Source organism: Octopus sinensis, linkage group LG6 (genome assembly GCF_006345805.1).
Source record: "Octopus sinensis linkage group LG6, ASM634580v1, whole genome shotgun sequence".
NCBI classification, from domain to species: Eukaryota; Metazoa; Mollusca; class Cephalopoda; order Octopoda; family Octopodidae; genus Octopus; species Octopus sinensis.
In genome coordinates this window covers 35,385,912-35,401,443 of record NC_043002.1, presented here as the reverse complement: position 1 = coordinate 35,401,443, position 15,532 = coordinate 35,385,912, and the positions used below count along the sequence as shown (strand labels likewise).

The 15,532-nt window shown below is 41.8% G+C and overlaps 1 protein-coding gene and 2 long non-coding RNA genes across 3 annotated transcripts in view; 1 reads left to right on the top strand and 2 right to left on the bottom strand.

The window, feature by feature from the left end:
• The window catches only part of LOC118763878, a 29,253-nt gene extending 23,211 nt beyond the window's left edge, over nucleotides 1-6,042 (bottom strand). Inside the window, exon 1 of the long non-coding RNA XR_004999636.1 lies at nucleotides 5,987-6,042. This is a non-coding gene — a long non-coding RNA (uncharacterized LOC118763878). The remainder of the gene's footprint in view (nucleotides 1-5,986) is intronic.
• Nucleotides 1-15,532, bottom strand: part of LOC115213430 (2-phosphoxylose phosphatase 1-like) — a 43,044-nt gene that overhangs the window by 20,446 nt on the left and 7,066 nt on the right. Inside the window, exons 2-3 of the mRNA XM_036503829.1 lie at nucleotides 9,295-9,299; nucleotides 6,539-6,542 (exon numbers count right to left, since the gene is read on the bottom strand). The gene's annotated coding sequence lies outside the window, so the exon portion shown is untranslated. The remainder of the gene's footprint in view (nucleotides 1-6,538; nucleotides 6,543-9,294; nucleotides 9,300-15,532) is intronic.
• LOC118763879 overlaps nucleotides 3,567-15,532 on the top strand; it is a 26,855-nt gene continuing 14,889 nt past the window's right edge. Inside the window, exons 1-2 of the long non-coding RNA XR_004999637.1 lie at nucleotides 3,567-3,578; nucleotides 14,544-14,547. This is a non-coding gene — a long non-coding RNA (uncharacterized LOC118763879). The remainder of the gene's footprint in view (nucleotides 3,579-14,543; nucleotides 14,548-15,532) is intronic.

Below are 15,532 nucleotides of genomic sequence, written 5' to 3'. Positions count from 1 at the left end.
GCTTTGTGGACAGCTCATCAGACTACAAGACTACATACAAAGACAAATTTAACTTTTCATCTCATGGAGATGGAAAATAGTACTGTCAGCTGGTCAAAAGGTCTTCAGAGAATTCCTACACGTGTGTAAACCCTCCCCACGAATTTGTTGCCTCATAACATCCAGAAAAATGGATATCATTTAATGAGATTTTCTATAAATACGCTTTCGATTGTGTAGATTCTCATTATATCGGAGTATGTGTGTTGTGAAAAACATTTCCGAGGATGGAGGCAAGGAGTTTCGGAAAATTCACTTGCCAGCTTTACTTATAACATTCACAAAAATGGGTAATTTTTTATGAAATGTTTCATAAATACCTTTTAGAGCGCGTAGATTACGATTATATCGTAATTTAATATGAAAAAAAAAAAATTGGCGGACTCGTACACATACATACTGACCCACGTCACATATATCTACAAAATGAAACTTAAAATTAGGATGTGAAGCTGCTGCCCACGCTACCAGAGCCTATGCCAACTTGCAACCTTTGTCACCCAAGGTCATCCTCAAACTTGACCTGAAGAATGCCTTCAACTCCATCAGCCGCAATGCTGTCCTCAGCTCAGTAAGAGAGGTCCCACAACTCTATCGCCTTGCAGGTTAGGCTTATCGGGAGCCCTCCTATCTCTTTTTCAATGACCAAATCATCACCTCCGCCTCAGAAGTTCAACAGGGCGAACCACTCGGGCTCGCTCTGGGCATTGAAGACATCACCAAGATGGGCGTCGAGCTAGACCCCAACGTCTAGTATCTCGACGAGGCTTGTGTGTGTGGGGGGGGGGGCACCTTGGACAAGGTTCTCGCCATTGCAAACATGATAGTTAGAGAGCTTGGTCGCCGGGATCTCCAAATAAACAGCTTCAAATGTGAGCTCCGGATCCTCAACCACCCGGCTTCTCAACATCAACCAACTATTGACCTTTGTGCAGAGTCCTTCCCTTCCATTGCGGTCCCTCCACATCGGCTTGGTGTTCTCTAGGTGCCCTAATCACTGACCTTGCCTATGAGTCCATCTTCCAGTGGAAGCAATTGCTGAAAAATATTGAAGCTATCGAACCCCATCAAGGTTTTTTCATACTTAGGAATTACCTCTCGATCCCTATCTTCTGTATTTACTCAGAGTCAGCTCATTTTACCGATTCCCATCGTGCCTCCAGTGCTTCGATAACTTAATCTTTGAGAGACTCGAATGCTTCGTCAATGTCGGACTCTCTCCAACGTCCAGCGATCAGGCTGCATTGCCCAAGTGATTTGGAGGTCTTGGTCTTCGTGTTTCTCCCTCTCTCTCCCTTGTTTCCTTTCCTCCACCCACGCCTACTCCACCCTGGTGAGTAACATTCTCTCCTCTTCAACATGGACCAGTTCCAACAGGGAGTTGTATGAAGCTCTCCAACACTGGAGAGAATTGAGCTTGTCTGCTCCTGAGAAGGTGGAGGACTGTCGGAGTCAGAGAGCTTGGGAATCGAAGGCCACCTTCGACTTCCTCTTCATCCAGTCGGACCAGTTTTCAAGGTGCTGCTTACTGTCTGCTAGCGCCAAATACTCGGGTGACTGGAGTGTTGCCATCCCCGTGGCCTACTCAGCTTGGACGAACTTCGTGTCTCCATTGCCCTCAGAGTGGGAGCTAACATATGCACGGGTTTGATCTGTCGTTGTAGCAGGCTCCTTGATTCCACAGGCCTCCACGGCCTTTCTTGCTACCTGAATGCTGGTCGCTTCGCGCGTCATACGGACTTCAACCTGATGCTCAAGAGGAGCTTGACCCGGACAAAGATCCCCTCCATCCTGGAACCATCTGGGTAGTCCAGATGTGATGGGCATCAGGTCGCAAGGTAGATGCTTTGTCTGGATGTCACAGTTAGTGATTCCTTTGCTTCTTCTCACATCCTGGATGCTGCCAACAGGGCGAGATCCACAGCTTCTGCGCCTGAGCGGAAGAAAATCCTGAAATACCGCGATCTGTCGGCCAATTACATTTTCCATCCTGTGACGTTCGAGACATTTTGATGTGGTCGGACCGCTAACTGCGAGATTCCTGTCTTCACTGGCAACTCGCCTTGCAGAGGTAACTGGTGAGGCTCATGAGGGCGCATCAGCCTCGCCATCACCCGCGGCAATGCTGCAAGCGTGCCTCAATAGCTATTAGAGAGGTTTCCCAGCGCTCCCAACTTTTCAACCCAAGATGGTGAATTGCTTTCGTTTTAAATTTTTTTCAATTGTGTTCTCTGTTTTATCCAGTTTCTAGTTTGATTTTGTAAAACGCTGTGAAGGCAATAACATTTTCTGACTATTTTATTTAGCGGAAAAATAAAAACTTTTATTTTCTTTTTTAATATCCCTAAACTGAACAATTACCTACGGCAGAAATTACTCCAATCTATGGCTGTAGTCCGACTGTTTATGGAAGACTCATGCATAATATCGTCTTGCAACATATCGCGTGACCAACAATAAATGTTCAAAATGATATTGTACAGTGAAATAAGGCTTTTTTTCGAAGAATGAACGGTGACGAACTGATTTCCTCTTTTTACAGATCCTTGCAGTACATTTTCCCATCAATAGCGACACCACGTGTAGTAAGGCCACACGGTGAATTACAATTTTCGCAAGTGTACATATTCATAATTAGTCGACGCTGGCCAACCACTGAAGAATCTTGTTTTGTGACTCGGCTGAGTGATATTCCTTCACGTTTGAGGATTTCGAGTTCAGGAAAAATGAATTGTGGTGCCGCTGGTCTTCTTCATAAAGAATGAGAACTTAGTTATGTCCCTTTGCTTCTTTTATTACTTATCTCCCTCTTAATATTTATTTACTTTGTTTTCTTCTCTAAACTGAAAACCCTAACCCTAATCTTACAATTTCATTCAAAAATACCCATTTTTCTGAAAGTCATGAGGAAACAAAGCCAACTCGTGTAAATTTTCCGAAATCCCTCTTCCCACCCACAGAAAATTTTTTTTCACAACAAATTTCGATAGAATAGGAATCTATACAATCAGAAGTGTATTTGTAGAAAATTATGTATTTTTCTGGAAGTTATGAGGAAACAAAATCGGTGGAGTGGACACAGGATTGCCTACATAGCTATACATAGAGATGAGGAGAGCCCCTTAAAGAAGTAGAAAAAGATAATTTTACATATAAAGATAGGTATATGAAGGGTGAAGTTCTGGTTTAAGCACCCCATATAAGTCCTCATAACTTTTTTTTGATTTGGAAGGAATTCGTAGGAAATTTTTGAGAATTTGTGTTCTGTACATGAAATTCATACAATTATGTAAAAAAAAATTTGTATGATTCCATGTCCTTTTCCAAGAGTTACAAAAAACAAGAAAACCCCCTGGCACACTTAAAACTTTATCTTATGTATCAACGCACAATCCAAGTAATATTGAAGCATACAACATCATTCATCAGAATATACCCCTTCAGATGAATCAGACCTAGACACAATGCAATCAGACACAATGCAATCAGACCTAGACACAATGCAGCAATGGATCACAGACTGGCAACTGAAACTGGCTGTGGACAAGTGTACCACCATGCATTTTGGGAGAAAAAACCCTGCGTTCACATACTCCCTCCACAACACTGATATCAAGAAATCCTCTTGCGAGCGTGACCTAGGCATCACTGTCAGCAGTGATTTGCGTTGGTCAAAGCATATCTCTAAGATTGTCAGGAAGGCCGAGGGTGTCTTGGCATCACTCAGCAGGTCTTTTGTTAGCCGCTCTCCAGCCATCTATTTAAAACTGTATACAGCTATGGTACGACCACACTTGGAATTCGCATCATCAGTTTGGAACCCCTATCTTGCACAGAACATTGACCTCCTGGAATCTGTCCAGAGACGTGCAACCAAACGCATACCCTCCATCAGACACCTACCATATTCTGAGCGCCTTGTTTCCCTGGGCATGGATTCACTGAAGCTCCGGCGTTTGGCGACGGACTTGGTAAACACCCACGAAGTTATCAACCACCTCACCAACAACAACACTGAACACCTTTTTGATCTCCATGTGTCTAACACACGTGGACATGCCTACAAAGTCAGAAAACAATACAGCTCCCATGACTTTCGGAAACATTTTTTCACGCTAAGAGTTGCTGAAGCATGGAATAAACTGCCTGCGTCAGTTGTTGACTGCCATGACACTGCATCTTTTAAGGCCCTCATGCTTTCCGAAATCCGCCGAAACTACACCTGATTATATATACACTTTAGATGAGTTGTAGTGCACCTGAGCACTGTACACAATTATTATTATTATTATTATTATTATACCCCTTCAGATGAATAAATTATTAAAAGTAAAAGACAACCTAAATCCCTAAAAAGGTTACTTACTAGCATCAAACTACCCACCAAAAATACGAGCCCACCAGTCAAAAAATGTAACTGCTGTAACTGCGGGCCCTAGATCAACCTTATGGAAGGTTTAACATGACTTCAAGTCAGATCAAATATTCACCATAAAAAAATCATTTCACCTGTGCATCACAAACAGCCTGTGCCTCACAAACAAAAACCCATAATATCAGATTTTCCATCTCTATCAATGCACTGGAAACACTTCAGCCCAATTCTGATTAAATAAGAAAAAATATGTTTATTAAAAAAGATAAACCACAACTCTATACTCTATCTTAATACATCATAATGAAAAAATTCAATTTTATGAAAAAATGACCAGAGACAACAGATATAAATCAAAAGTTTAACTAACAGGTTACCTCAGGGATTCAAAACCCTAACTCCAAACTACTTACACCTTCTCAAACACCAGTTGCTACTGACATCACCCTAGATTGAACCAATAAGATTGTTTTCTGGTCAAAACTGCACCCTCAGGAAAAAAAAACAAATAAATACTCAGCTAACTGAACCAGTACATACATACATACATAAAGCAATTTTAACTTAAAACATTTCAAACTCTCATCAGTAAAACCAGCAATAAAGAACCCTCCTTCATACACTATGATAGAAATTATGAAAAAAAACTCTTTTTCTTCCTCGCCATTTTTAAAAAAAAACTTTATCATTGATAAAACTCAATATTACTGAACTTACAATTATGTATGACCTTTATGAACTTCACCAAACATTTCAACTTATATTACTGTCTATCTCCGTGACACTCAATTTCTATGAACAGTTGATTGTTTAAACAGGTTTTTCCAAATTTTTCCCTGTAACTTTAAATTCTTCTAAGCCTTTTTCCTATTTGTTTTTCTACCAATGACAAACGAAAAAATTGTCAGAACCGGTTTTTTTAGTACTGAATAAATTGATTGAGATTCAGATGCATTTTCAAACCCCCAACTAAATTCTATATTCTTTCTTGCATAGGAATACACTTCTCTCCATATATATAATACACATATGTATTTATAAAGTGAAGCTAGGCTTCAGGTTTATCTAGTCATGGCAAATGCAAAGAGGAAGAGGTTTGCCAATGTCTAACAGTGTGAAGGTCAGAGACTTGAAGTGCTCTAGATTACTTGACAGTGTGTCCGAGAGAATTGAGATGATAAGGGAGAGAAGTGTATATGGATGGATAATGGTATGCTTTCACTGTGATCCTGAAAAGAAAGAGGTGTCTATGAGTTTTTATGTAAAGCTATTAAATGAATGAAAGAAATCCCCCTTGTGAACCAAACATTGGAATCAGCTATTCTAGTTGACAGTAGTATGATAGATAAGGCAATTAATGATATAAAGATGGAGACATCTCCTGGTTCATCAAGAGACTCTGCTGAGATACTTAAAGTATCTGGTAGAATAGGATACAGTCTAGTCACCTGTATAATTATTCAGATTATTCAGGAAGGTGTAATCTGCAGAAATGTGATGTAACAGCATCATAATCAGCTGTAACAAGGCTAAAAGAGATATCTTAGATAGAAGTAATTATAGAGGCTGGACCAGGTAATGAAAGTTATGGAGAGAGTTGTAGCCCAATTAATTAGGAATGGAATTAAGCTAGATGAAATGCAGTTTGGTTTTGAGCTGGGGAGAAGCGACAACTGAAAGAGAAGTATTTAGCCAAGAATAATCTGTTGTACTTAGCATTTGTTGATCTGAAGAAAGCCTTTGACAAAATGCCTCACTCTGTGATATGGTGTCTTAGGAAACTAGCTGCATGTCTGATCTGTAGTCCTGAACAGGTTATTTAGAAGAAATTATCAGTTGTCATCTGTACCAAATGTGTCTGCATCTTTCTCCTTGCAATCATACATATCAGTCAGCAGTTTTCGATAACTATGAGTAAACAAACTCAGCCATCCATCTATCTATCTGTCATAAGTCTTGTTAGTTTGGATGTGGAATCATGTTGTAACATGTTATTCTTTGTATCAGTCATGCAGCTAAGTAAAACACACACACACATACACATAATAGTAGTAATTTATATTAGTTTTATTGTTAATTAGCTAGATATTAGTTCATTAATAAATTGATTCATTAGTGAACCACAGTTCTTCACAGCCTTATCAATAATGATGTGGATCTCTTACACATGCTTGCACTGTGTATATGGAATTTTCTTTATGCTTTGTTATTTATTTTTACATTATATTTTTGTGTGTGTGTTTGTGTATGTATATATATATATATCTATATCATCATCATCGCTTAACATCCAATAAATTAAGGAATTCAACCTGTCTTGAATTCCTCTGTTATTGCCTGGAGGGCTATGATGAATAAAAGGAGACTGAGGGCTGATCCTTGGTGGACCCCTACTTCTACCTGGAATTCTTCACTATACTCATTGCCGATCCTAACCTTACTATTGGCCTCTCTGTATAGGGCCTGTACAGCCCTTATTAACCATTCGTCTATTCCCAGTTTCTGCATTGCCACCAAATAAGGGATCGGGGGACCCTGTCAAAGGCTTTCGCCAAGTCCACAAAAGTTAAGTATAGGGGTTTATCTTTAGCTAGGTATTTCTCCTGCAGTTGTCAAACCAGGAATATAGCATCAGTAGTGCTTCTACCTGGCACAAAAACCGAACTGCATCTCATCTAATCAGATTCTCTCCCTAATGAGATGGGTTATGACACTCTCCATGACCTTCACCTGATCCAGCAGTTTGATACCCCTGTAGTTATTTCTGTCTAGAGCATCGCTTTTACCCTTGTAGCAGTTGGCTATGGTGCTGCTATGCCAGTCATTGGGTATGACTCCATCATGAACTACATGGTTTACAATGCAGGTGACTAAACCATAGCCCACACCACCAGATATTTTAAGCATCTCAGCAGTGATTCCTGATGGGCCGGGGGCTTTTCCTGGCTTCATACCCTTAATTGCTTTATCCACCAGGGAGCAGTCTATTCAGATAGCTGGTCCCTCTACTGAGTCAACATCTGGCAGGCTCTCCTCCTCCTATTTATTCTCCAAATTCAGTAGTATTTTATAGTGTCTTCTCCAGCCTTTCTTTTCAAAATCATTAAAAGCAAGTGCACCATCATCCATGTGGACACATTTCTCTCCTGTGACATCACAATTTTCTCTCACACACCTGGGAGGGTCTTTGTATTTAAGAGCAACCCTGCGTCCTGCTGTCTGGTGAGGATGAAATCAATCTGGCTAGCAGAGTCACCTGATTGATAGGTTATCAGATGGATGTCTGGTTTCCTGAAGTTAGTGTTGCAGATTAAAAGGTTACGAGCATGACAGAACTCTAGTAGGCTAATTCCCTCATCGTTTCGGGAACCAATACTATGACCCCCGCGTACACCAGTGAAGATACCGGATTGTCGTCCAACATGCCCATTAAAATCTCCAGCTGCAAAGATAAGGTCATTGCCACTCTTCTTAGAAGTAGCCTGTAGAAGGGTATCATAAAAATGGTCCTTCTGATCATTTGGTAGGCCCGCTTGTGGGGCATAGGCAGAGATAATTGTAGCTGTGCTGTTCTGCAGGACTAGCCTGAGCTTAAGCACTCTATCGCATAGGAGTGTTTAGTATAGAATACATTCATAGTGTTCATGGCCGATGAGATATTAAATTAGAGAAACGAGGAATTAGATATTAAACAGGTCAAGAAGCAAGTAATTATCCTAATTTAATTAGTTAGTAAACATATGATGCCTTTCTTGCACAAAACATCTGATGTCTCTTATACCCAGTTTTCTTAACTTATTTTCTCATATGTGCACACCAACATTACCAATCCAGAAGAGCATGCTGGCTTCATTTTTTTCAAACCTTTGCAAGTCCTCTGTAGTCATAGCCCATGTCTCACTGCCCTATAGCATAGCTGTACATAGACATGCGTCATATAATCAGCCTTCCACTCAAAGGGAGAGGCCCTTAGTTATCAACAAAGGTAGAAACTCTCTGAACTTTGCCCAGCCAGTTCTAATCAGCTATGCTTTCAGAACTTCCTTCTCCACTGCTAACTTCATCACCTAGGTAACAGAAGCTACCTAATACTTCTAAGGACACCCAACCACCCCAAGTTTTAGAGGAAGTCTATTTGCTGCATATTTTTAGTACCTATTTTATGCACATATTTGCCACACAAAAAACTATTTTCTCTATTAACCTTCCTGTGATACCACTACACTTCTTATGTGGCTATGCGTGTGTGTGTGTGTGTAGGAGTGACTGTGTGGTAAGTAGCTTGCTTACCAACCACATGGTTCTGGGTTCGGTCCCACTGCGTGGCACCTTGGGTGTCTTCTACTAGAGCTTCGAGCCGACCAAAGCCTTGTGAGTAGATTTGGTAGATGGAAACTGAAAGAACCCCGTTGTATATATGTATATATATATATGTGCTTGTGTGTGTATATGTTTGTGTGTCTGTGTTTGTCTCCCCAACATTGCTTGACAACCAATGCTGGTGTGTTTACGTCTCCGTAACTAAGCAGTTTGGCAAATGAGACCGATAGAATAAGTACTAGGCTTACAAAGAATAAGTCCTGGGGTCGATTTGCTCGACTAAAGGCAGTGCTCCAACATGCCCACAGTCAAATGACTGAAATATGTAAAAGAGAGTGTATATATATATATATATATATGTGTGTGTGTGTGTGTGTGTGTGTGTGTGTGTGTGGAGGCGCAATGGCCCAGTGGTTAGAGCAGCGGACTCGCGGTCATAGGATCGCGGTTTCGATTCCCAGACCGGGCGTTGTGAGTGTTTATTGAGCGAAAACACCTAAAAGCTCCACGAGGCTCCGGCAGGGATGGTGGTGATCCCTGCTGTACTCTTTCACCACAACTTTCTCTCACTCTTACTTCCTGTTTCCGTTGTACCTGTATTTCAAATGGCCGGCCTTGTCAATCTCTGTGTCACGTTGAATATCCCCGAGAACTACGTTAAGGGTACACGTGTCTGTGGAGTGCTCAGCCACTTACATGTTAATTTCACGAGCAGGCTGTTCCGTTGATTCGGATCAACCGGAACCCTCGTCGTCGTAACCAACGGAGTGCTTCCACCCATATATATATGTATAAGAAAAAGCAAATGGAGATTGGAAATTTAATAATTGTTTATTATTAACAGCAAATCAATCATCATCCCTTACAGCGGTTTCAATTAATACTCAGTAAATATTAAATATATTTATAATATCTGCAGAGGGAAAAAGATATACCCATGGATATTTTACGTGTTTATGGATTCATGATACAGTTTATGATTTGCATTGTTATATGTTTGTGTGTGGCGTTTACAGGTTGATTGGAGATAAGAGAGTAGATAAATAGAATTAGAATAAATTAAATAGAGATGATAGAGGAAATTTAAATATAAATAAGGTAAGTTTATAGTTGATAAAAGAATGGAATATTCGTTTATAAGGTATAAAGAAAGTTATCAAAATGTGTGGATATGCAAGTACGCACATGTATGTGTGTGTGTGTGTGTATATATATATATATATATATATATATATATAGAAGTAGTTGATAGCTTCCGCTACCTAGCTGACCAAGTCAGTAGCGGGGGCGGGTGTGCTGAAAGTGTAACTGCTAGAGTAAGAATAGCCTGGGCAAAAGGCCTCTCGCTCAAAGTAAAAGGCAGACTGTATGGTGCATGTGTACGTACAGCCATGCTACATGGTAGTGAAACTTGGGCTGTGACTGCTGAGGATTTGCGTAAGCTCGCAAGAAATGAAGCTAGTATGCTCCGATGGATGTGTAATGTCAGTGTTCATAATCGACAGAGTGTAAGTACCTTGAGAGAAAAGTTGGACCTAAGAAGCATCAGTTGTTGTGTGCAAGAGAGACGATTGCGCTGGTATGGTCATGTGGTGAGAATGGATGAAGATAGGTGTGTGAAAAAGTGCCACACTTTGGCAGTTGAGGGGACCTGTGGAAGAGGTAGACCCAGAAAAATGAGGTGGTGAAGCACGACCTTCGAACTTTAGGTCTCACCAAGGAAATGGCGGTTAATATAGGGCGTAACAAATATCAGAAAATCAAAAAAAAAATGTGTGTAATAGGTGTAAAACAACTTCCTATGAACGAATATGAAAAAAAAAAATTCGCGCACGCGAAAGGGGGATGGGGGAGAGGCCTCGGAAAATTCACATCGGGAAGTTCCGAAAGCATCTGAGGAGCTGACCCGGGCACCAAAACAATAAAAAAATAGTGTAATATGTGTAAAACAACTTGCTCTAAACGAATATGACAAAAAAAATGCGCTCTCGCGAAAGAGGGGTGGGGGAGAGGCCTCGGAATATTTATATCGGGAATTTCCGAAAGCGTCTGAACCGGGCACAAAAACAAAAACAAAAACAGCGTAATAGGTGTAAAACAACTTGCTCTAAACGACTATCATGAAAAAAATGCGCGCTCGCGAAAGGGGGGTGGGGGAGAGGCTTCGGAAATTTCACATCTTCAGTCCACGGCCTTTAAACTAAGAAAAAATAGTGTAATTGGTGTAAAACTACTTGTTCTAAACGAGTATCAAGAACACACACTTTTTTGATTTTCTGATATTTGTTACGCCCTATATTAACCGAAATGACTAGAGACCGAGACCTATGGAAGTATGCTGTGCGTGAGAAGACCCGGCAAGACCAGTGAGAACAGTCAAAATCAAAATCAAACCAAATCAAATCAGATATCAGAAAGCAGAACCAAAATTGAGGTCGATCAACATCAGTGGAAGTTGCAGCTGTGGTTAAGCGAACCATCCGATCGTGGCCGTTGCCGGCGCCGCCCCGTCTGGCCTCCGTGCCGGTGGCACGTAAAAGCACCATCCGTTCGTATCCGTTGCCAGCCTCCCCTGGCCCCCGTACCGGTGGCACGTAAAAGCACCATCCGCTAGTGCCCGCTGCCAGCCTTGCCTGGCCCCCGTGCCGGTGGCATGTAAAAGCACCATCCGTTCGTGTCCGTTGCCAGCCTCCCCTGGCCCCCGTGCCGGTGGCATGTAAAAGCACCATCGGTTCGTGTCCGTTGCCAGCCTCACCTGGCCCCCGTGCTGGTGGCACGTAAAAGCACCATCCGTTCGTGGCCGTTTGCCAGCTCCGTCTGGCACGTAAAAAGCACCCACTACACTCACGGAGTGGTTGGCGTTAGGAAGGGCGTCCAGCCGTAGAAACACTGCCAGATCTGACTGGGCCTGATGCAGCCTTCCGGCTTCACAGACCCCAGTTGAACCGTCCAACCCATGCTAGCATGGAAAACGGACGCTAAATGATGATGATGATATATACACACACACACACACACACATATATATACATATATTTATACACACACATACATATATGTATGTGCACGTCCATATATATATATATATATATACATAGCGACACGTGCATATACTCACACATATACAGACATCCACTCGTACACACATTCCTGCTGGCCTATTTGGAACCCACAAGACAAGTCACTTGCGATCGATAGTCAAAGGGAGGTAATCCGCTGTTGTTGACAGTAGCGAGGTCTTTCCTCCTTCGTCTTCCACATTCTAAGGTGGCCTTAAGCGAACAGGTTTTGGGATCTGATGATATGCCATAAAGCTAAGTGTTTTATGGGCGTGAAAGCCAGGATAATCCCATAAATCGGCCTTATCATGTGTGAATATATTTTTATATATGTATGTATGTGTGTGTGTGTGTGTGTGTGTATATATATATATATATTAACATATGAATATCTATACATGCGTGTATATATATATGTGTTTGTGGTACCAGTGCCGGTGGCACACATGAGAACCATCCGAACGTGGCCGTAGCCAGTTCCGCATCGACCGGCCTCCGTGCTGTGGGCACGTAACAAACACCATCCGATCGTGGCCGTTCGCCAGCCTCATCTAGCACCTGTGTCGGTGGCACATAAAAACACCATCCGAAGACCCGGCAAGACTAGTCAGGCCATAACCCATGGCCCCTACCTGGGACGTAGTCAGTCCACCTGTGCATACCTTCCTTCTTGTGACACTTGTGAAGACCTGTTGAGGCAAGTGAAAATCAAATCAAAACAAATCAAAATAGATGAACATCAATGGAATTTGTATCTTGTGGTACCAGTGCCGGTGGCACGTGGCACACAATAAAACCATCCGAACGTGGCCGTAGCCAGTACCGCATCGACTGGCCTCCGTGCTGTGGGCACGTAACAAGCACCATCCGATCGTGGCCGTTTGCCAGCCTCATCTGGCACCTGTGTCGGTGGCACATAAAAACACCATCCGAGCGTGGCCGTCTGCCAGCCTCGTCTGGCACCTGTGTCGGTGGCACATAAAAACACCATCCGAGCGTGGCCGTTTGCCAGCCTCGTCTGGGACCTGTGTCGGTGGCACATAAAATCACCCACTACACTCTCGGAGTGGTTGGCGTTAGGAAGGGCATCCAGCTGTAGAAACACTGCCAGATCTGACTGGACTGGTGCAGCTTTCGGGCTCCCCAGACCCCAGTTGAACCGTCCAACCCATGCTAGCATGGAAAGCGGACGTTAAATGATGATGATGATGCTGATGATATATGTATAAATATACATATATGTATGTATACATAACATATATTTATATATGTATACATACATATATATATATATATGTATACATACATATAACGGGAAGCTTTATGAAAATAGACAAAAGACGAAGGCAGGTTTATGGAAATAAACAAAAGACGAAGGCAGGTGGAATACAAGTATATGTATACATACATACATATATATATGTATACATACATATATATATGTATACATACATATATATATATATGTATACATACATACATATATGTATACATACATATATATATATATATGTATACATACACATATATGTATACATACATATATATATATATATGTATACATACACATATATGTATACATACATATATATATATATATGTATACATACACATATATATATATATGTATACATACATACATATATGTATACATACATACATACATATATGTATACATACATATATGTATACATACATACATGTATACATACATATATGTATACATACATACATACATATATGTATACATACATACATGTATACATACATACATATATACATACATATATATATATATATATATATATCATCATCATCATCGTTTAACGTCTGCTTTCCATGCTAGCATGGGTTGGACGGTTCAACTGGGGTCTGGCAAGCTCGAAGGCTGCACCAGGCCAGTCAGATCTGGCAGTGTTTCTACAGCTGGATGCCCTTCCTAACGCCAACCACTCCGAGAGTGTAGTGGGTGATTTTATGTGCCACCGACACAGGTGCCAGACGAGGCTGGCAGACGGCCACGCTCGGATGGTGTTTTTATGTGCCACCGACACAGGTGCCAGACGAGGCTGGCAGACGGCCACGCTCGGATGGTGTTTTCTTATGTGCCACCGACACAGGTGCCAGACGAGGCTGGCGAACGGCCACCCTCAGATGGTGTTTGTTACGTGCCCACAGCACGGAGGCCAGTTGATGCGGTACTGGCTACGGTCACGTTCGGATGGTTTTCTTATGTGCCACCCACAAGGATACAGATTCCATTGATGTTCATCTATTTTTATTTGGTTTGATTTGATTTGATTTGATTTTGATTTTGATTTTGATTTGGATTTTCACTTGCCTCAACAGGTCTTCACAAGTGTCACAAGGAGGAAGGTATGCACAGGTGGACTGACTACGTCCCATGTAGGGGCCATGGGTTATGGCTTCACTAGTCTTGTCGGGTCTTCTCACGCACAGCATACTTCCATAGGTCTCGGTCTCTAGTCATATATATATATATATAAAGGTGGAGAAGAGGCTGTGTCGAAAGTAGTTTGCTTACCAACCACATGGTTCCAGGTTCAGTCCCACTGCATGGCACCTTCGGCAAGTGTCTTCTTCTTCTACTATAGCCTCAGGCCAACCAAACCCTTGTGAGTGGATTTGGCAAACAGAAACTGAAAGAAGCCCGTCGTATATATGTATAAAGTTACAGGGTTTAATACCTCTAAGGGATAATTAAATCCAGAGTCACTCCTGGCTATTAGCTGGGTAGGTACAGTCTCTTGTAAGACTGTACAGTAGCAAGTGGTTCGGTTGGTAAACTGGAGTTTAGGTTATATAAGAGAAGAAAATGAATATAATAACAATGGGAAACTCGTGGTTTATGCTGGCATGTCTTTAATTAAATAGGTAACAAAGAGGTAAGAAGCAGAGATGATGGTGGCATTTACAATTGTTTCGATTTACTGGAGTAAGTAAATCTCTTCAGAATGTGAGTACAGATAGATGCATCAGTTAGGATGCGAAAATGATTGATACATTTGTGATGGTAATGTAAATAAAGTGGTAATTCTTACATTGAAATTTTGTTCTTGCACTGGTAAATTCACTGGGTAGAGGTTTGCTTGCGGCAGATTGGTTAGTTTCATTGGGTAATTAGGGCGAGGTGAGTATTATTTAGGTGCGGGTTACATCACCATCATCGTTCAATGTCTGTTTTTCATGCTAGCACAGGTTGGACGATTCGACCGGGGTCTGGGAAGCCAGGAGGTTGCACCAAGCTCTAGTCTGATCTGGCAGTGTCTCTACGGTTGGATGCCCTTCCTAATGCCAACCACTCCGTGACTGTAGTGGGTGCTTTTATGTGCCACCAGCACAGAAGCCAGTCAAGGCAGCGCTGGCATTGGCCACGTTCGAATGGTGCTTTTTACGTGCTACCAGTACAGGTATCACAACTACAATTTCCATTTGATTTTTTGATTTTTATGTTGATGTACTTGACTCAATAGGTCTCCTCAAGCACAGCAGATCATCCTACGATCCAAGGTAAGTACAGTAGGCTATCCTGCGACCCAAGGTACTTTGGATGGGCTGGGATTGCTATGTGAAGCTGGTGCTAGAAACAGCCATGAACTCACTTTATTTGTCAGGTCCTCGAAGTCACAGCATATCAACAGAGATCTGTCTTTCATCATTGCCTCTGTGAGGCCCAACATTCGAAGGCCATGCTTGACTACCTCATCAAATGTCTTCC